This window comes from Macaca fascicularis, chromosome 5 (assembly GCF_037993035.2).
Source record: "Macaca fascicularis isolate 582-1 chromosome 5, T2T-MFA8v1.1".
NCBI lineage: Eukaryota > Metazoa > Chordata > Mammalia > Primates > Cercopithecidae > Macaca > Macaca fascicularis.
Genome location: NC_088379.1, coordinates 50,533,742 through 50,556,940, shown reverse-complemented (window position 1 = coordinate 50,556,940; position 23,199 = coordinate 50,533,742). Strand labels below are relative to the sequence as shown.

General features: G+C 39.8%; 1 non-coding gene across 10 annotated transcripts; it reads right to left on the bottom strand.

The window, feature by feature from the left end:
* Positions 1-195: 195 nt before the first annotated feature.
* Positions 196-21,229, bottom strand: LOC101866450 (4-hydroxybenzoate polyprenyltransferase, mitochondrial). 10 transcript variants are annotated; one of them, XR_012434835.1, is made up of 9 exons: positions 20,944-21,202; positions 17,991-18,136; positions 15,494-15,660; positions 10,165-10,286; positions 8,419-8,504; positions 7,870-7,956; positions 6,191-6,324; positions 3,927-4,115; positions 196-732 (listed from the first exon to the last, which is right to left on the bottom strand). It is a non-coding gene; the product is annotated as a 4-hydroxybenzoate polyprenyltransferase, mitochondrial (transcript). The 10 variants fall into 10 exon arrangements; XR_010586825.1 differs by lacking the exon at positions 17,991-18,136 and having other exon boundaries at positions 20,944-21,229; XR_012434836.1 differs by lacking the exon at positions 17,991-18,136 and having other exon boundaries at positions 8,419-8,499; positions 20,944-21,229.
* Between the last annotated feature and the right edge of the window lie 1,970 nt (positions 21,230-23,199).

The following is a 23,199-nucleotide window of genomic DNA, read 5'->3' as shown; positions in this document are numbered from 1 at the left end:
GTGACTGCACATAAAAGACCAAATCTCCCAAATAAAAGTCAGGGTTGGTAAACAGTGGTACGTGTGGCTATAACAGCTAAATACTTCTATTTGCTTATTTAAATTATCCTAAAACATAAAAAAACAGAATTGGTTTCCTAAATTACAGTTTTTGGCAGTGACTAAAGGTCACAATAAAGAACAATAAGCCCCAACTTTCCACAGCAGCTTTTATTTTTCCCTTAAAAAAGAGTCCATTTTCTTATAGAGACATTCATTTACGAAAGACCCACATCAGGCTTTTTCTAAAGTGCCAAAACTTGTACAATCCTCATAACTTCAGGTGAGAATTACAATGGGCAGAAGAATGTATCAAGTAAAATACTCAAGGCCATCTCAAATCCTGAAGAGTCCCTGGTTTCTGTGACACGGGGGAATTTTGCTAGCAAATAATTGAATTAAAATCCAGGTAAATATGTTCTAAATCTTCAGGTTCTTAATTCTTTAACATATTGTATCAGATTTTATATTCAAATCTAATTATATTTTGGAAAAAAGTTTTAATAATTCCTAGAAAAATTTCATTCATTAATTTTCTATTTTATTCTCTGTACTCTTCTTTGTTTTGTCTGTCTTCTTTTCTTTCCACAAATTCCCGAGGACAATCCCTAAAAAAACTATTAGTCCCAGTGTTCGGTTGGAGATAAATTTATTCCAACAATCCTCAGGTCTGTGGATGTCTACAGTGTAAATCTGCAAGAGAGGAATACAAAGTTGTATTAATACCTAGTCTGGACTTTGGGTCATCACAAATAAACATGTTAACACAGAGGAGGAAACAACAAATACAAAAAATACAAATACAAAAGATAAAAAATTAGCTGGGCATGGTGGCACATGCCTGTAGTCCCAGCTACTCAAGAGGCTGAGGTGGGAGGATTGCTTGAGGCCAAGAGGTCAAGGCTGCAATAAGCCATGATCACCCTAATGCACCCTCCTAGCCTGGGTGAGAGAGTGAGACTCTATCTTAAAAACAAGAAAAAGAAAAAGAAAAATTTACCATATTTTTCAGTTGGAATCATCCAAGCTGTTTCCTAAGAACTTTCAGTTAAGGGCTGCATGAATGCTTGTGAGGCAACCCATACTAATTTTAGTTCTAACTATTTAGAAAGTTCTTCCTTATACTAACGGATCTAAAATCCGTCTCCCTGCAACTCCTACCCTCCAGTTGTGGTTTTAGTGTCTGGAGCAGTTTCTCAATGGAGAACAAGTACCATTTGGGCAGGACAACTCTCCATGATGCAGGGTAATCTGGTGCAGCACAAGATACTGACTGTATCTGGCCATCATCCATAGAGTCACCCCTCCTAGTTTATTATGATAACCAAAAATGCCCTCCCACATTTCTAAATCTCTCCTGTTGAGGGACCTACATTTAGAGAAGGGGAGCTACATACCTAAATCTGTTGCTAGTAATCTAGAACAAGCATACTCCTTTTTCCCCATGCTAGCCCTGCAAATAACACGAAGGAAGTCTCATGTATGTTCCTATCTTCCTTAGGCATGGGGGACTATTCTTTATTATGTGGTCTGCAGACTTACAATCATCATGATTTCCTTTATCTTTAAATACTAGAAGATAGCTATGACCGTCTCTAAACACTGTATCGAAAACTGGACAGAGAGGCCAGGCGTGGTGGCTCATGCCTGTAATCCCAGAACTTTGGGAGGCTGAGGTGGGTGGATCACTTAAGGCCAAGAGTTCGAGACCAGTCTGGCCACCATGGCTAAACCCCATCTCTACTTAAAAAAATACAAAAATTGGCTGGGCACGATGGCGTGTGCCTGTGGTCCCAGCTACTAAGGAGGCTGAGGAACAAGAATTGCTTGAAATCAGGAGGCGGTGGAGGCTGTACTGAGCCAAGATCGTACCACTTCACTCCAGCCTGGGTGACAGAGGGAAGACTCTGTTTCAAAACAAAAAACAACAACGACAACAAAAAACTGGACAGAGGACCATAAATGCAATTTAAAATATAAAGTGGGCTCCAAGTATTTCTTTCTTCTTCCTTTGAGACAGTTTCCTTCTGTCGCCCAGGCTGGAGTGCAGTGGCACCATCTTAGCTCACTGTTACCTCTGCCTCCCGGGTTCAAGTGATTCTCCTGCCTCAGCCTATCGAGTGGCTGGAATTACAGGTGCACAACACCATGCCCAGCTAAGTTTTGTATTATTAGTAGAGACAGGGTTTATCCATGTTGGCCAGGCTGATTTTGAACTGCTGACCTCAAGTGATCTGCCCACCTCGGCCTCCCAAAGTGCTGGGATTATAGGCGTGAGCCACTGTGCCTGGCTGAGTATTTCTTATAATATTTGTGATTGTCTTAATAAATTTTGCCTTCCTGTACTATTTAATATTCAGGTGTTTAAATATTAACCTATACCCATTATCCAGACCAGACAATCAAATGACAATGTCAGTCCTCATGGAACTGAGCTATGACCAAAAAGGGATGCTGAGAAATTCTGAAGGGAAAAATGGCGACATCCTGGAAAGTCACCAATTCACATTTTAGTTTTCACAGTGAGGAAAACAGTGGAGGGGACACAGCATATGGTTTATAGACATCAGATTCTGATTTCCTTCATACCATATTATGTAAGTCTTGCCTACACTGCTAGTAACTGGCAATAATCTGTATAAAATCAGTCATCTAAATATAGCTTCATGAATACCTTTTTTTTTTTTTTTTTGAGATGTTCTGTCGCCCAGGCTGGAGTACAGTGGCATGATCTCGGCTCACTGGAACCTCTGCCTCCTGGGTTCAAGCCATTCTCCTGCCTCAGCCTCCTGAGTAGCTGGGGTTGCAGGTGCCCGCCACCATGCCCAGCTAACTTTTTTATTTTTAGTAGAGATGGGGTTTTGCCATGTTCATGTTGGCCAGGCTGGTCAAACTCCTGACCTCAGGTGATCTACCATGAATACCTTTTTGATTCTGTTTAATGAAAATAACAATAACATTGATATAAAAATATAGTCAATTTATTAGCAAGCGATTTAATCAAAATTAGATTTAGTTCATTCATTTTACAAGTCAACAATGTAGATTCTCAACATAAGTTTGTGACAGGTAGGGGATGTGGTGTGGGTGAATATCCTGAAATGACAGCTTCCTGCTCTCTACTGGCAGAACTTTGACATGGTCTGCATTTCCTGTCTTATCTGGCCTTGGTCTTTATGCCAGCAGAAACCAAATTTATGAATAATTAGTCTACTAATCATCACTAGAAACCCAGTTTTTTTTTAAAGCTTTATCTGTCAGTTTGCTTTTAGAGTAATTCAACTCAAACCACAAGCTTCAGATATTACTGAAATTTTTCCAACCATGAATTCAGAAGTAATTCCAGGAAAATCAGAGAGGAAAATTTGGATTTAGGCCTGTATTATTTTTTTTTTAAATAATATAGCTTGGTTGGGGTTGGTAGCTCACACTGGTAATCCCAGCACTTTTGGGAGATCAGGCAGGAAGACTGCTTGAAGCCAGGAGTTTAAGATCAGCCTGGGCAAAATCTTAAGACCCCATTTCTACAAAAAATAAAAAAAATTAGCCAGGCATGGTGGTGCATGACTGTAGTCCCAGCTACCCAGGATGCTGAGGTGGGAGGATCACTTCAGCCCAGGAGTTAGAGGTTGCAGTGAGCTGTGATTGCACCATTGCGCTCCAGCCTGGACAACCCTGTTTCAAAAAAAGTTTAGAAATAAAATAAAATACTATAGCTAGCTTTCTTATAAGTTGAGGCCAGAGGGCAGGGGGCTCTGTTAAAGGTAGTATAAGCCAAGTAGTTGTTTAAGAAGTTCCTTGCCAGGTAAACAGAGGGCATACTGTTTAAGTAATTTTTATAATTTATACTAAGGAAGTATGAGGGACAAATAAGAAAAAGGTCAAACCTGGTGAGTCAGATGGGCTCCTACAGCACCCAGGGCAGCGTAGTAGGGAGCAGTCTGACCACTGTTCACACCCACTAGGCTCAGCGCCCCCAGCATTGCAACACTGAAGCCGCTGAGCCACAGCTTGGTGTTTTCTCCAAACCGCAGAGCCGTGGACTTAAGACCAATCAAAACATCATCTCTTTTGTCCTAATATCAGAAAGAAAAATAAACTGTTTTTTGAGATTTAGTTCACACACCATAAAATTCACATTCTGAAGTATCAGATTTAGAGTTTTTTAGTATATTCACAAGGTTGTGCAACCAATTACCACTAACTACTTTCAGAAGAAATTGTCTTTTAAAGAACATGCAGATACACCATAAGCGGTGAAAGATGACAGTAACTCAGAAACAGGCTGATCAGTAATGAATATGCAGGTCAATCAAAGTTAAATACCACTGCTAAAATCACCATCCAGCTTCATTTCTATATATCATTGTATTTGTTATAATCCTATAATGACTCTTAACTATATTTTTACAGTGTTAGGATTACAATTCAGCTCTAATTCTTCCCATAGCTCCTCTCTACCTCCGAGTTCTCAAATCTCAATAATCTCCCATACATTTTAGTTTCAATCTTGCAAAAGTCACAGATGCAGAAAAATGCTCACTTACCACCTAACCACATCCACTCATTTTCCACTTCTAGCCCAATCGATCCCTTGCCTTTTCTATCAAATCCTGTTTAGGTAGAGCTAGGTCTTGATGATATAACCACATGTAGCTGCCTGGTTTCTCCCAGTAAGTTTACTTGTAAGCATCTTCATATACTGTTGTAAATAATGATGGTCACATGAGATCAGTGGCTGCATGCTGAACTCTCTGCACTGACCTACAGGCAGACAGCAACCTGACAGGCTTCCCTTTGGGGCCCAAATCCAAATAACAATGACTGTGGATGTTTCTGTTTTTCCTTTCATACTACAATCACCTTCAGGGTGCAAACTGTCTGTAATTATGTGAACCACAAAAGTGCCAATGAGTATGTGGTGTTTTCCTGAAGTTGTTAATCTAATTGGAGTACCGGTATCCTAAGCACTGGTTCCAGACCTTACTGCAAAAAGTACAGGCATCTCTTCTAACCGTAAGTCAAGTTTCACTTTGGAAGTAAGGCTGATTACAGATCTGCCTTTTCAAGATACTACAAATGTAGCGGGGCATAGGGGGTTTAGTGGAAGAAAACAGGATGAAATCCAGACATATTCTTCAAGTAAATGGTTGAGAATACATAATCATATTTCAGAAAAATACTGAGAAAAACTTTTTTGAAAACTTCATAAATGCATTCTCAGAACATGTACTATCAAATCATCACACTGTATACCTTGGATGTGCATAATTTTATTTGTCAATTACTCCTCATATAAAGCTGGGGGAAAGTTTATAAATGTAAAAGAAAAAAATGAGTTTTTAGAATTGAATTTATCAAAAAGGCAAAATCAAAAGCTATAAAAACGCATATAATCCTTTACGTCAATAATACCACTTCTAAAACTTTAACTGAAAAACTCCTATTCAAGAAGTATTAATGATTAGAACAATATTACTTATAATTGTGAAAACTCAAACAACTTAAGTAGTCAAAATAGAGAAACTGTTAAATTTGTTTCAATTATGGCACATCAAATTTATGGCATGTTAAATTGGGGCATAGACTATCTCATAGTCCACAGTCTTAAAGCGACAATGACAAAGAATTGGTAAAAATATAGGAAAATGTTCACTAACTACACCAAGTATAAAACTTGCATAATTCAACGATTAGAGGGACAGGAGAATGTAGTGGTTAAAAGCAGTGTCTGAACACTGGGCTTGAATCATAGTTCTGCCACCCACTCACTGTCTGACATGACAAATACTTCTTCACATGTTTCCTCTTCTGTTAAGTGAGGTTAATGTTTCAGTACTTTCCTCGAAGGCTGTTGGGGGATTAAGTTTGTAAAGTACTTAAAACAGTGCCTGGCATATAGTACATACTACTTAATTGCTTGTAAATAAAATAAATGAGTTGAATTTTGGTAAACACATATAAACATAAAAAAAATTTTGTTGGAGCCATGGAACTGTGAATGACCTTCTTTTTAGAAAAAAAATTCTTCCTCCTTAATTTGGTTCTTAAAAAACAACAACAAATTTAAGAAAAAAGGTTTTCTCCTTAATTTGGTTCTTTAAAAACAGCAACAACTAAACCCAAGTTAAGAAAAAGATAATTTCTTTACCTGATGGGCATAAATAGTATCATATATTAGTGTCCACATAACTCCAGAAAAATAAAGAGGCAGGCAAACAGATGGATCACAGGAACCCTTGATAGCAGACCATCCAAGTAATGCTCCCCAATTAAATGTCAAGCCTACAATTAGCAAAACACAAAAAGGGGGAAAGTCTATACGTACTTTAGAATCCTAAAGGGAAGGAGTGGCATCGGAGCGCGTTCAGTGCTCCTGGGTATCAGACTCAGTGTGTGCTGCTTTCTGTGGGTTCCTTCCTTAAACCCTTTCAACCCTCGGTGGTAATTATTAGCTCCATTTTACAAAAAAGAAAACAGGCTCAGAGAGGTGAATAACTAAAGTAACAGAGCTAATAAAAAGAATAATATCCCCTAATTAAGTAAATAGTAGGTTTAAAGAGAAGATTTATCCCACCTAGTATGGTGCGTGGCACTATCAATAACAGTAGATGCTGGGATCTGACTCAAAAACCCATGTTCTTTCTGTTAGCACTCTGCCTCCCCTACCAGCTACAGAAACAAGAATATACATAGGAACACTGATTTATTCTACAAGGGCATCGTCTTTGAGGACTGTAAACAAACACCTACAGGCTGACAGCTCTCAAATCTCCACCTGCAAGCCTGATCACTCTCCTAAGCTCCAGACTGCATACTGAACTGTCTGCTGGACTTCTCTGCCTGCAAGTTGCTCATGTACCTTAAACTCAATGTGTCTCAGATACCTTTTCTCAGAAACCCCTTTTCTCCTCCTATATTACCTATTTCCACTCATGTCCCCTCCTTAACTGATTAAGTGCCTCTCCTTTGTGGTCCCGTAGCGTTCCTGCCTGCCACGTTGTACTGCAATGACCTGTTGATCTGTCATCTCCATCTCCAGCTCCTTAAAGATGGTCAGTGTGTTTTAGTCATTTTTATTTTCCCAGTACCTGCTGCAATTCCTGGCACAAAGTAAATGTAGGGGTTCAATAAATGTTTGGAGTAAATATACCAGCTTCTTAATATTATCTTACAGATAGGAAATGCTTATACTGAGAATATAATTTCAAATTTAATAAACAGAACATTCAATGAGAGGATCTTAGAAAAAGACAAATATTCTACCACAACTTCCCCGCAAATCAGGCTCACATCAGTTTCCTGAGTTGCTTTTAGTTCTTTCATTTACTGAAAAAAATGATTCAAAGAACTAGAGTCATTCTAGGAATATTCTAGGAATAGAAAAGTCTGGGAATAGACGTTTTTGCAACAGATTCTGATACTGGCTTACCTAACTATCTTCCTTTTTTTTTCACCAACAAGTATGTATTCAGTACCTACACTGTGCCAAGTGCTATGCTAAATGCTGGGCCACAGTTTATTAACTGGAGACCACAGGAGGCTCTCAACATATTCTTGGTTGAATTAATGCTGTTGAAATGAGTAAGTGCCGGATTAGAATCCTACGGTAGCCCAGAAGAGACTAACTTCTTCCTGAGAGGCTTCATAGAACAGGAGCTGTCTAGGCTATCACATACACTTTAACCCTTATTTTCCTGCCACAGAGGGCTTCCTACCCCATTCCCCAAATTCTTCAGGGCATCTAGATTAAACATTTTTTCATGACATACCGAGATTTTTAAAACAGCATTTCAGAAAGCAATGATGGCCAGGCGCGATGGTACACACCTGTAATCCCAGCACTTTGGGAAGCCAAGGCAGGCAGATCGCTTGAGTTTAGGCGTTTGAGACCAGCCTGGACAACATGGCGAAACCCTGTCTCAACAAAAAAAATACAAAAACTAGCCAGGCAGGGTTGTGAATGCCTGTAATCCTAGCTACTCAGGAGGCTGAGGTGGGAGGATCACTTGAGCTTGGGAGGTCAAGGTTGCAGTAGGCTGAGATTGTGCCACTGCATTCCAGCCTGGGCAACAGATCAAGACCCTGTCTCAGAGAAGAAGAGGGGAGAGGAGAGGGTAGGGGAGGGGAGGAGAGGGGGAGAGAGGAGAGGAAAAAATAATGATGATGATGATGATGATAACCCTAATAAACATGCAATATTTCTTAGCTAATAAAAATAGCCAACTGCTCTCCTTTAAAATGTGAAAATCTACTATTGGTTAGGAAAATCACATGACTGATTTGTCATTTCATCTTTACCTATCTACCTACCTATCTCTCCATAAAAATGTTGTTTGCAGGTATCAAAGGAAATACTTAGAGTTATTTTAAGCTCACCCAAGGCTAGTTGAGGCCAGTATGTAATTCTTTTCATTAGTGGGTAGGTGATGACGAGAAGTAAGGATCCTGCTCCCAGAGCTATACTGAAAAGAGGAAACACAATTAAAGTGATTATTACCACTACCTCTTAGAAACCACAAAATACTTTAAGACAACGACATAAGTAATACTAATTGGAAAATATATTTTATCTTAAATTATATTTTATGTAAGTTATCTTCCTAGACTTTGACTTTCCCTATTATAAAGGATGAGTAGAAAACTACTTTAAATGTTATAAAACAACCAAACAAAATAATAGCTAACACATACAGTACTTTCATGTATTAGGGACTATTCTAAGTGAATCACATTTGTTAATTCATTATAATCTTCACAATGACTCCAAAAGGCAGGTATTATAATATGAATGTTTATTCTCTTCCTTTTTGGCAGATGGGAAAACTGAAGCACAAAGAAACTAAGTAGTTTGCTAATTGTTATATAGCTAGTCATAGCAGAGCCCAGATTCAAACCTAAGGTAGTCTGGCTCCAGAGTCCAACCTATCCACCACCAAATGTTAACTACCAAATGTTACTGCCTCTCTGAACTGTTTGCAAACATTAAGGCATCTAATAAACTGAGACGTCCTAACTAATAATTAGAGTCAAGATATCCCTCCTTATATGCATGATGCGGTGTTACTTTTCTAGAAAAAAGGAAACACCTGTGAAAACGTGATAAAATAAGATGTTCTTAGGACCTCAAAGTTTATCTAACACTACCCCTTCCAGAAATAACCTTCCAAAGGTATTTTCATGTAATTGATGCTATCAGGGCAAGGCATGCAAAACTAAGTCTAGTCTCTATATAAAGTAACTCTTTTTGTCTTTCTTCTCTGGCATTGAAGTACTTTGTAAATAGCAATCTGATACACAAAAGTTTCGTTTTGTCTCATTTAAGAGATATAGGAATGAGTCCTCCCACTTCTTTCTTCAGTCATTGATTAGTAACACCACCCTGGGAAAGACATAGTTCTTTTTGCAAAATGAGTACAATCACTTCTGCTTTAAGTCTACTTTAGAGGTACTGTCAGCATATATAAAATTATACACTATGTGTGGCTGTATACACACACATCCACGCATGCACTTAGAAAACCTATGAAATTGCTTTGTGTCACTTAGGGAAAGTAGTACAAATACTGAAGGTGGTTCAAAACAAATTAAATGTTCATTTCTTTTCTTTTTTTTTTTTTTTTTTTTTTTTTTTGAGACGGAGTCTCGCTGTGTCACCCAGGCTGGAGTGCAGTGGCCGGATCTCAGCTCACTGCAAGCTCTGCCTCCCGGGTTTTTACGCCATTCTCCTGCCTCAGCCTCCCGAGTAGCCGGGACTACAGGCGCCCGCCACCTCGCCCGGCTAGTTTTTTGTATTTTTTAGTAGAGACGGGGTTTCACCATGTTAGCCAGGATGGTCTCGAACTCCTGACCTCGTGATCCGCCCGTCTCGGCCTCCCAAAGTGCTGGGATTACAGGCTTGAGCCACCGCGCCCGGCCAAATGTTCATTTCTTAACTCCTTTGGCTGAAAGCATTCTTGAAGCAGATTTAAAAATGTGTGGTGAGTTACTTACACTTGCTAACTTACAGTTGCTTGATAAGTAGCAAATGAACAACTTTGTGATAAAGATATTTCATTTTATTCCTACTTTCTCCATTTCAAAGGAGAGGTTTTATACATGATGTGGGAAACATGTTTAATATACCTGTAGTAATTCAGACACAGAAGAACACCCAGTGCCAAGGTTAGCTGTCCCCCAAGAAAAACAAAGGACTGAAAAGTTGAAATGTCTCCGGCGGCTATTGGACGACTGGCTGTTCTTGTAACCTTGAAACATAAAAACAGATACCTGAACTTCATGTAATGACTCAATCATTTACTTAAACATTTAGTGAAGAGACTGGCCCATGGTGGGCACAAATATGAATGAAGAGAGAAATCAACATTTTAAGTACTGGCAGGAATCAAAACTTCATATTTAAAACAGCTTTGAAAAGAACTAAAAATTCCCACCACTAATTCTCTTTTCTCCCATCCCCATCTCTAAACAAACAAAGGAAATTCCTGGCTGGGTGCAGTGTGGCTCAAGCCTGTAATCCCAGCACTTTGGGAGGCTGAGGTGGGAGGACTGTTTGAGGCCATGAGTGCAAGACCAGCCTAGGCAACATAGGGAGGTGCTGTCTCTACGAAATAAAATAAAATAAAATAAATTAAATTAGCCAGGTATGGTGATGTATGCCTATAGCCCCAGCTATTGGGGAGGCTGAGGCAGGAGGATTGCTTGAGCCTAGGAGGTTGAAACTGCAGTGAGTCATGATCGCACCAAGCTCTCCAGCATGGGTGACACAGCAAGACCCTGTGTCAAATAAATAAATAAATAAATAAATAAATAAATAAAAGACAAAGCAACTTCCTTATCAGCTATTTAGCTATAACATGTTCAATTTCCACAGAGAAAGCCTAAAATATTTACGAACTGGCACAATCTCAGCTCACTGCAACCTCTGCCTCCCAGGTTCAAGCGATTCTCCTGTCTCAGCCTCCCAAGTAGCTGGGATTACAGGCTACCACCACCATGCCCGGCTAATTTTTTGTATTTTTAGTAAAGACAAGGTTTCATCATATTGGCCAAGCTGGTTTCGAACTCCTGATCTCAAGTGATCCGCCTGCCTCGGCCTCCCAAAGTGGTAGGATTGTAAGTATGAGCCATGGCGTCCAGCCCTTTTAATCTTCTTAACAGGGTCCTTAACAGATAAAAACTTGTTGATGAAGTGCAAATTCAATTTTTCCTCTTATGGTTGTGCTTTTCGTATTTCTCACAGCTTTCAAGATTTTAAAATTTTCTTTAGTTTTCAGAAGTTTGATTATAATGTATTGAGGTGAGGATTCTGTGTGTTTATCGTGTCTGGAGGTTGCTCACCTTCTTAAATATGTAGGCTTAAGTCTTTTGCTAAATTTGGGGCTTTTACAGCCAATATTTCTTCAATCATTTTTCAGCCCCAACCCCTTTCTCCTACTTTTCCAAGACTCATGAAACGAATATTAGATCATTTGTTATAGTCCAAAGGTCTTCAATTTTTCAGTCTATTTTCTGTTTTCCAGATGGTGTCATTTCTATTATTCTATCTCCAGTTCACTGATTCCTTCCTCTGTCCCCTCCATTCTGCTGTCGGGCCCATCCACTGAATTATTATTACAATTATTATTATCTTTCAGTTATAAAATTTCCATTTGGTTCTCCTTTATATTTTCTATTTCTTTGCTGAGAGGTGGTATTTTTCATTTGTTTCAAGCATGTTTGTAATTGCTCACTGAAGCATATTTATGACTGCTGCTTTAAAAATCTTTCTAAGAAATCCTAACATCTTTGCCATCTCAGTGTTGTTCATCTGCTGATTGTCTTTTTTTCACTCAAGTTGAGATTTTCCTAGTTCTTGGTATGACAAATGATTCTTAACTGAAATCTGGACATTTAAGTATTATGTCATGAGACTATGAATCTTATTTAAACCTTTCATTTCAGTTGACTTTTTTTGACACTGCTCTGGCAAAAGAAGGGGGTGGGAGATGCTGCCTAATTGCTTCCAGCTGGGGTTACAAGTTCAAGTTCCCAATCTGGTTTCCACAGGTCCCTGCCCAGTAGGCTTTTTATTTTTATTTTTTTCCTGTCTGTGCCCAATGACATTTCCAGATTTCTGGCTTCTTCAGTTCCAAGTCTGGAATATATGAAGAAAAACAAAATCTAGGAAAGTCTTTGGGTACTGAGGTCCCTGGCCAGTCTGCCACCTTTTCTCCACAGTCCTCTTATGTTTTTTTTATGTATAATGTCCAGGGGTTTTAGTCATACTTAGTGGAAAGAATAGGAAAAATACATCTATTCCATCTAGTCCATCTTCCTGGAAGCAGAAGTCAGAATCTGTGTAATTAGTTTTAACTCTAGTCAAAAGTGTGGGATGTAAACGTTTAGGGGAGAGTCTGCCTACTAAATAAGATAAAGCAATTTAGAATTTTGCAGTTTGGCTTCAAATACTTAATCTCAGATGTTCACTTATGTAAACAGACCCAGGCTTCATAAACTGTTAGTAATTTATGGCACTATTTTTCATTTTCTGGAAGGCTTATACTAAGCTAGAAATTTTTTAAGTGATGAACTACTATTAACATGTTCGAGAGTTATCTTGAAGTGATATATGCCAGAAGCCTCATTCATAGAGTGTACAGAATAAAAACTGACCGGGATGTGTGGACCTCCAAATCAAGAAAGTGTGTATCTCATGTTTGTTGGTTTCTTGTATGTCTTCTTTTGAAAAATGTCTGTTCATGTGCATTGCCTACTTTTTAATGGGGTTATTTTTTTCTTGTTGTTTGAGCTCCTTGTAGATTCTAGACATTAGCCCTTTGTTGGATGCATTGTTTGTAAATATTTTCTCCCCTTCTGTAGGTGGTCTGTTTACTCTGCTGATTATTTCTTTTGCTATGCAGAAGCTTTTTAATTTAATTAAGTCTATTTGTCTATTTTTGTTTCTGTTGTGTTTCCTTTTGGGGACTTAGTCAGATATCACTAATCATCAGAGAAATACAAATTAAAACCACAATGAGATACCATCTTCTATGCCAGTCAGAATGGCTATTATTAGAAAGTCAAAAAACAGACATTGGTGAGGATGTGGAGAAAGGGGAACACTTATAAATGGTTGGTGGGGCTGTAAATTAGTACAATCTCTATGGAAAAAAGCATGAAGATTTCTCAAGAACTAAAAACAGAACAACTAATTCAACAATCCCACTAGTGGGTATCGACCCAAAGAAAAAGAAATCATTTTGCCAAAAAGACACCTGCACTCGTACATTTATGACAGCATTATTCACAATAGCAAAGTCGTGGAATCAACCGAAGTGTCCATCAATGGATGACAAGATTAAAAAATGTGGTATATATACACCGTGGAATACAAGGCCATAAAAAAGAATAAAATCATGTCATTTGTAAAAGCGACATGGATAGAACTGGAGGCTATTATTATTAGTGAAATGACTCAGAAACAAAGTCAAAACCACATGTTCTCACTTATAAGTGGGAGTTAAACAACGGGTAGACAGAAACATACAGAGTGGAATAATAGACACTGGAGACTCCAAAAGGTGGGAGGGTGGGAGGGAAGCGGAGGATGAAATACTACCCATTAGGTCATACTACATATGGGTACACTAAAAGCCCAGACTTCACCACTACACACTATATCCATGTAACCCAACTGTAACTGTACCCCTAAATCCATCAAAACAAAGACATTTTTAAAGAAAAAGAAAAAAGGACAGTGTGCATCTCCTGGCAAATTAAGGCATCCCAATTGTGTCAGAGAAATGCTTTACCATACAGCTCCTGCCACTCTTCTACTACACCCCATATCCTCCAGCCACACGCAGTCCATGTAGTTGCTGTTATCAAACAAATACTCATCTCACAGCCATGCCTCTGGACCTGCTGTTCCCTCTGTCTAGAGAAACCTTCACCCTCTAGCCCACTCTTTTTTGCCATCCTATTCTTTTAGAGTTCAAAGGTCACCCCTGCCTAGAAAGTTATCTCTAATCCTCTCCCTTAGGTTGAGGTAAGTGGTCTTCAGCGAGTTCCCTGGTGAATACTATTCTCAAAAGACTTTTGCTGTATTATAATTACTAAACCCTGAATGTCAGGAATGTTGTATTTCATCAATGCAATCCTAGAACCTGCCACTGGGTCTTCCACATAGCAAGTACCCAATAAATGCTTTTGAATTAAAAAATATATTAATGGCCAGGCGCGGTGGCTCATACCTGAAATCTCAGCACTTTGGGAGGCCGAGGCAGATGGATCACTTGAGGTCGGGAGTTCGAGACCAGCCTGACCAACATGGAGAAACACCATCTCTACTAAAAATACAAAAATTAGCCGGGCATGGTGGTGCATGCCTGAAATCCCAGCGAGTCAGGAGGCTGAGGCAGGAGAATCGCTTAAACCTGGGAGGCGGAGGTTGTGGTGAGCCGAGATCACACCACTGCACTCCAGGCCTGGGCAACAAGAGTGAAACTCCGTCTCAAATACACACACACACACACACACACACACGTAACACTATTCTATTAACGAAAAATTATTATAGGTATGCCTTGCTTAAGGAAAAATCAGACTACATAAAAGGCAAACTAGGAGTGATTATTAACTTTATATAAGTTTATGTAAGATTATTCACTTTTTATAATTCAATGTGGGTTTCTTTTAAAATCAAATTTCAATTGATTATTTACTCAAGCATTTAATGATCTTGTACTAATTATGGCATACTTGCTAAGATAAAAAGGCAAATAAGATGGCCCCTTTCCTTGAGAAAATAACTATTGAAGAACAAGGAAATAATTATACACATGCATTAGAATAGGTACAAAAAAAATCCAGAGAAAAATAATGCACCAAACTCTTAACAGAAGTTTTCTCTAGGGGATAAGAGGAGGAGATAAGGACAACTTGCACTTTTCCTTGGTTGCAATTCTATATTGTCTACATTTTTCAGAACAAGCATGTATTATTTTTCTAAGGAGAAAAAATGGGTAAAGTTATGTTTTTAAAAGAAACAATTATAGGAAACGCTAACAAGGGCTGCCTTGATTCACTTGATTTATGTAAGAATAGTTAGGGCTCTAAAATACATCTCAAAGGAAGGGATGACAGATCTTTGGACACTTGAAGGTTCAGGATGGATTTTTCACTTTCACTCCTAACCTTTAACTCCCTCATCCTCAGTCTTCCAAATTCTCAATTCACTTTATAATAATAAAGTACACACCTTGCCCCTGGGGCTACTCTTGTGTTGAGAAAGGAAGTATTGTACTCTGCACTTTGCAATACCAGCTATTCAACTGATCCTGGCACTTTCTATGCTGGATTTCTGTAGTCACTGAATGATCTTGTTGCTTTATATGGCATTCAAAAGCGATACCACTATGTTATTCTGCAGAATTGAGAAGAGCCTCTCTATTCCTTTTCAGGATGAAATTACCTTTTTATCATAGTCCTGGTCCCACATATCATTAATAGTACAGCCTGCTCCACGCATCAGAATAGCTCCAGTGCCAAAGAGGGAGAGCATGTACCAATCTGGAAAACAACCTGGTTCAGCTGCCAAACCAATGCTCCAGGTACATGGTAAATACAGCAGCCAGGTTCCTAAGCAAAAATAAAAAGACAAAAAAGGTATACATTTAAGTCAGTTAACTGTCTTCATTTGTTTAAACACCACATACCAAAGAAATACAGACACTATAAGTTAAAAAAAAAAAAAAAAAAAAAGACAAAACTGAGAGAATAAATTTGCAACTCAAATCACAAAGGACTCCTTACTATGCAGAATGCAGAGAAGAAAGAGATCAACAGTTCAATTAAAAACTAGACAAAACACATAATAAAAATTCACATAAAAAATACAAATGGCTCTTATACGTATGAAAAGATACTCAACTTTGAGAACCACATGAAAACTACATTGAGATAAAAATGTTCACCTATCAATGGCAAAACCCAATGTCTGACAACGCACTCGAAGGAGTTGAACACTCTTATGTATTTCTAATGAGGTTACAAAATGGCCCTACCTTTGTGAAGGACAACTTAAAAATTGTTTATTGTGTGTTTATACATGTATATAAATATATATATGTACCTACATATAAAACATTCATACACGAATGTTAATATGCTCACAGACCATGTCGGGAAGAACACACCAGAAACAGATAATAATGGTTGCTTCTAGGGAGGGGAACTGTGTGGACAGGAGACAGGGGTAAGAGACTTGCCTTTCACTCTACACCCTAGCACCTTCTGAATATTGTATCATATACACACATTACCTACTCAAAAAAGTTAGCAAAAATTTCCTTTACTATTGTTAGTACAATACACTAAGATGGTCTAGTTTAATTTTTATCTTTTTTTTGAGACAGCATCTCACTCTGTCACCCAAGCCAGAGGGCAATGGCATAATTGTAGCTCACTGTGGCTTCAAACTCCTGGGCTCAAGTGATCCTCCTGCCTCTGCCTCCCAAGTAGCTAGAACTACAGGTGCAAGCCACCACGCCCAGGTAATTATGTTGCTCAGGCTAGTCCCAAACTCTTGGCCTCAAGTAATCTTCCCACCTTAGCCTCCCAAAGTGCTGGGATTATAAGTGTTAGATTTTTTGTTATTTTGAACTGAGTACTTTGCAGCTACAAGTACAAATGGGGTTAGTTCTTAGTACTTAACCAATAAACTAGATGAAATTAAGACAAAAACAAATAGATTATATAAAAGACTTCAAATATGAACTTTAATATTCTACTTCTAAAAGAAAGTCTTTCAACTGATGTTTGGATATGCTGCCTATTAGATACATTCTGCGCTTTCCTTCCCTATGGAGGGATACAAGAGAAAAGGGATCTGGGGCTAAAGAAAGTTCAGATCCTGAAGCAAAAATGGTCAAATGACCAAAGTCTCTGGAATCATGTTTAAGCTTCACTAGGTTTAAGCTGTATTCATTTACACATATTGATGAAGCATGTACTCTGTGCCAGAACTGTGCTAAGAACTGGGAATACAATGGTGGCTAAGACAGAGGTGGCTTCTGCCTTCATGCAGCTCATAAATAAAAAGGAAGAAATGCAGTTAAATAAGCAATAACAATAAAAGATCAATCCAACAACAGGACAAGAACAGGGTCCTTCAAAGGCATAAAACAAAGCGTCCAAGTTAGTTAGCTAGTTTTGGGAGGCGGTAGAGAGGAATCAGAGTGTCTTTTCCAAAGGGGATTTACATTTCCACAACAGAAAAAAAAGTTAAGGAGAAGCCTCAAGCTAACACCTTGAGAAGTGGCCAGTCCAGACCTAAATTCAGGTTGTCCTGGACAGACTCATACTTGGTACACCCCACAGTAACAATGGTTAACATTTACGGAGTGTTCATGAAGCGTCAGGCAGTGTTCTAAATGCTTTATATGTCTAAACGTATTTAATCTTCAATGACATCTTTATATTAAACTTAATTATTTATTTATATATTTATATTAGAGATAGGGTCTGGCTCTGGTGCTGAGGCTGGAGTGCAGTAACAAGATCATAGTTCACTACAGCTTCTGACTCCTAGGCTCAAGCAATACTTCCGCCTCAGCCTCCCAAGTAACAACCTTACATAGTAGGTATTGTTAATAACCCTATCTTACAGATGAGGAAACAGATAAACAGAGTGGTTTAAGTAAAACATAGTAGATGTAACTACTTTCTTTACCCTGGAGCTCTGAGTATAGTTCACAAGGGACAGAGGAATAGCTGATCCTATCCTCCTAGGCTAGAGAAGAAAGAATACCACTTCACAGCTATTATTTCCTGGTACAATTAGAACTAAAGGTTCCACTAAAAAGAAAAAAATTCTAGACAGAAAGATGTGTAACCACCTATAGTGTTTTCTATCAGGAACAAAACTTGCTTGGCCAAAAATCTGTATTAAAAGTACCATATTCACTTACTGATAGGAATCTGCAGAGCTCCCCTACAGATGACATGGGTTCCTACAGTGAAGGGGAAAATAAGACTTCTCAGTTCTATGTCTGCCACTTGTAAGTTGAGTGACACTAGACAGTAAAGTATCTTAAGGCTTAAGTCTTCATTTCATCTGTAAATGAGGGAAGAGAACAGCTACCTCAAAGAGTCGTTATGAGCTGACAATATTAATGATGATGTTATAACAATAATAACAGATACATGGCCCTTATTGTACCAGGTGGTTTCAAAGAACACTTTTGACTCTCACAACAAGCCTATGAGATAGGCACTATTTTTATTACAACCATTTTACAAGTACAGAAACTGATGCGGAGAGGGAGTAATTGTGCCCAGGACCACACAGGTAAAAAGTGGCCAAGGTGGTATTCCAACCCAGATGGTCTGGCTGCAGTCTGTGTCCTAAGTCCAACGCTGTCACTCTGTACACCCTAAATCTCTCCATACACTTCAGTTTCACCTGTTTTGTCCCTACTGATTCTTCGCAACATTTTTTTGTCTTCCATATGACACTTTCATTCCCCACACTTTTCTGTGAAGAAAGATGCAGAGGTAGCACAGACAAGAGACAAGTACATTGCAAAAAGAAATGTTTCTTGTAGAAAAAAAAAACTCTATGGGAGATGAAATAAAATGAGCAAGTTCTGAGGGGTGATGAGCAGATCAAAGACAGATGATCTTTAAGACATCATCACCCATAAATGTGGTAAAACAAAAAATTACACTTCCAATTTGGTGGAAAGAGTGCCACCTGCTGAAACTTTCCGGAATAAGGTAGTTTGGCCCATTTGAAAGAAACCATTGCCTTCTCAAAAACAATGAAACCTGCTATTGATCAACGAAGGTAACAAGCTATAACTTCAATAAAGTAAAACAATGAACATACAATTACCCCACAAAATAAGAATTTAAATAAAGAATTATCAAACCTGGAATTCTACTCCTGTCAATTACTGTTCCTGGCATGTGTTAGGGGTTCAAATGAATTCTAACATTGTACTATGTAGTTTTCTGAAAAATCCTGTAATGATCACCTTATTTAGAACCAAACCATGCAGGCTAGTATCTTCCTAACATATACAATCTGTAAGTACAATATTCTCCAATCCCCACTTCTAAGATAATAATGGCTGTTTCTTCAGCACATATTATGACAGGCACTGTTCTAAGCACTTAACATATATTAATGAATTTTCATGACCTCACAAAGTCCACATTATCATTAATAGTATCTTCATTTTACAGATGATAAATGGATGCCCAGAGAGGTGAAGTAATTTAACCAAGGTCCCTAGATAAGCAGGGTGGAGGTTCACATCCAAGAGGTCTGGCGCCAGAGTTTTGTTCATAACCCCTTTGTTGCCTCCTGTTACACGGCGGAAGGTCCAGCCACTAAGATAGAAGCCAGAGGTTTAACTGGGGAAATGGGAATAATGGCAGATGTTCATCTATAAGCCTACACTGCCACTCCATGCCACAGACTCCAAGAACAGAATTATAGTCAGGCTTCAGATTGGAACTGGGCTTGGAAATGTATGCCTCTCAACATGAATCTCCCCAAAATGCATGGGGGTCATACACAGCCTCCCAATGATGTCAGGGCTGTCCCTATCATTCAATGGGCTTTTATGTTTTAATAGCTGACTGTTATAACTTAGTGCTCTAATCCCAAATAGGTCGTGCATAAATCTAGAATACCAAAAGCAAGGCCTAATTTGGGTCTTGTATGGGCAAAAGTGGAGTGAATGTACCTAGGCCTTTGAATACATCCCCATACACTGCAATGGCAAATGTCATCATCTAGATTGGCATCCTCCACTTCTCCCTCCACGTTATCCAGCTTCTTCAGACCCGTTCTTGTCTAGTCTCGTTTCCCATTTTCCACACCCACTTGGTGTTCCAGGTCAGGCTTATAATCGTAGTGTTCTAACACCCCATCCTTGGTTCTTTGCAAAAATACTTCTCGCACTAAGATCTCTTCTCTCCTTTGCAAAATCAACTTGTCCCTTGGAGTATAATTTCTTCTTGAAACTTTCCAGCAAGGGACCCACAGCAATTTCTCTTTTTCCCTGTAGCACTTGCTATCTGTACCACTCATATTTGATCCATATTTTCCTAGCTCACCAAATAGTCTTTTTCAACTAGACCAGAGTTCCTTGAAAGCAAGGAGTTTCCATAGCTCTTTCTATCTCTATGGCCGGACAATGTAGTAGGAACTTATTAATTCACTTAACACTACTTGAGTAGCCAATCAACCAATAAGAGCATAAGGTTAGTGGTGCTATTAAGAAAAATTGTGGATAAAGCGATAGAAAGTGAGGTTGGTAGGTGTTAATTAAAATAGGAAAGTCAGGGAAATCTTCCTGTCGGGGGCGATTGTGAGCTGACAGGCAGTCCGTAAGCGCTGTCTCTGCTGCGTTCAAATGAATTAAATCTTTGCCTTATGGGTGACACAGGCAAAAGAGCTCCGACTCAGTATCAAAACACAGAGTTCTAGTCTGGCTCTGACGAGGAGCCTTAGTTTCCTCAGCGTCTTAACTGTCTTAATTATTGTCTTTGTGGGCCTTACAAGATTGCGGGGAGGATCAAACATTCTAATAAATAAATGAGGGCCACGAGAACGGAACCTTCCGCTTGAGTCACCATTTAAACAAGTATTTGTGGAAAGAGAATTATCTTGCCCCGCTTCAGGTGCTCAGGATGCAGACAGACGTGAAACTGTCGAGTCCTTTAGGAGACTGTCCAGACTGCGTGTCCCGAAGCGACTCGCCCCTGGGCGCACGGCAGTCGGCAGCCAAGCCCAAGCTTTCATGCTCTCATTTCCATCACTTCCGGGCCGGCCGCCGCGGACAGCTCCGCGGAGCGGAGTCGGAGGCTGCTACTTGCAAATTCCCGGGCTGCCCGCCCGCCCGCACTCACCAATGGGTTTGTCCAACCGCATGAGGCGCAAGTACGGCTGCAGGGGGCGGGGCGCGGAGTTCACCACCGCCGCAGCGGACAGGCTGAGCTGGCGCCCGCGCGGCCCGGGACAGGCGGAGGGCTGCAAGTCACCACCGTGGGGCGCGCCGGTCGCACGCGCCAGGGTGAAGGAGCGGCCCCGCCAGCCCGGCAGCGACGCCAGTGCCACAGACCACAGGCCCCGCGCGAACCCCGCGGCTCGCGAGCCCAGCATGGCGCTGGGGAGGCCGGGAGAGCTCGGATTGACGTCATTCCCCAGCGGGCATGCGCAGTGGCATCCGCAGGATGCAATCCAAGTCTGCCAGGCTGGGCGGCGGCGTGGACAGAAGCTTTCCTCATCCTTACTTGAGAAAAAGGGGTCATCGTGGTCGCTTACTGTAAAGGAGGAATACTTAATGTAAAAGGAATTCCTGTTGGCAAAAGGCAAAAAAATTACGACAAATGTAGTTGTAATTTTTTACAACTCGATCTCGATTGACTTTGTGATTCTGTTATCGGGCAACACTAAAACAGGGGTCTCTGAGGAAACAAACAAAAAATAGAATCGGGCAACACCTTATTCCATAAAATAGAATAAGTGTTCCAAAGAGTCGAGCGGAGGAAGTTGGCTTTATAGACAGAAAAAGGGCTGAAGAAAGCAGAAGCGAAGAACAAAAAGCGTATTGGTCACTTCAAATTACTTTCACTGCGAGGAGGGGACAGGGAAACAACAGTAGAGAAGTAACTGATTGGTTAACATCAGGTTACTCCAGGTTAAGGACTAAAACAGGAAACTTAATTGTCATGACGATTGCATTTTGAAACGGCCTGGTTGGAAAATTGGCTGTTGTCTCTCTTTCCTGACTTCTCAGAATGTCAGATACAACTTAGTTTTAGTTTGGTGACTTGGAACTTTAGCATGGGTGACTCTTGATTCTTAGTCTGATCTGTTGAGACCTAGTGCAGGAACTTAGTTCAAAACAATGGCCCCCTATAATTTAACACTATTATTAGCTTTCTCCATAAAATGAAAAGGATAGTGTTTATACATATGAAACAGTTGTACCAGGAAAAAAAAAAAAAAAAAGCTTTGAAAAACGTACTGAATCCAAAAGAATTTGCATACACGTTTAGCCATTTTAAAACAAAAAGGGCACCAAGTGGCCACATACAAGACTGTTAATTAAAACCGCATTCAGGATTAAGGGATGCTCATTACACAAGTGAAAATTTTAAATTTGACAGCCCTTCAAAGGAGTTCGTGTAATCAGCAGACAACCAGCGTGTGTGACGCTAAGAACCTGGAGCTGAAAAGTCAGCACTCTTTTTTTTTGAGACAGAGTCTTGCTCTGTCATCCAGGCTGGAGACCAGTGGAGGGATCATGGCTCACTGCAGCCTCCACCTCTTGGGCTTAATCAATCCTCCCATCTCAGCATTCTAAATAGTTGGAAACTACAGACACGAGCTACCATGGCTGGCTAATTTTTAAATTTTTCGTAGAGAGGAGGTCTCACTGTGTTGCCCAGGCTGGTCTGGAACACCTGGGCTAAAGCGATCCTCCCGCCTCAGATGATCAGCACTCTTTCATAAGCAACTCTGTATACCGCTGTGTGCCAGGCACTTTACATGTATCATCTCATTTAACCTCTCACTGAGTAACCCTAGGCAAGTCACTCGTCTGGATTTTAATGTTCCAGGAAGTTGACTTAGTCTTTAGGCTCCTTTCCATAAAACCTGTACAATGATTCTGTGACTTCTTGCACATCTTAAGTACAGCAAGTTGGATGCCTGGCCACTTTAGTGTAATGAGGCAGGGGGTACCTAGCCTTTCTCCTGCCTGCAAAGAATAAAGGCCAACAGGAAATTGAGTAACACTCCTAGTTGTTTAGATGGGAGACGATTTAGATCTGACTCAAACCTGAAAAGGGTGTAATATTAGTCATGTATTGCATCCGTGACTTTCCAATTTAGGTCCAAACTCTTTGTTTAAAGAAATATATTAAGAATTTCAAGATGGCAACAGCAAGACATTAAACCAAGTACAAGGTCCTTCTTAGCGTAGGCCCTGGGTGACTGCACAGGTACCCATGATGCTGACCCTTCCCAGAAGTGATACAATCCTAAGATATTTGGTCCAGTTAAAGTGCACAGGAAACTGAGACATCACTCTGCTAATTTGTAGAACAAGAGAACAGTCACATAGAGTAGAGCCCTAACTTTCAGGAGTCTCCTCTGGA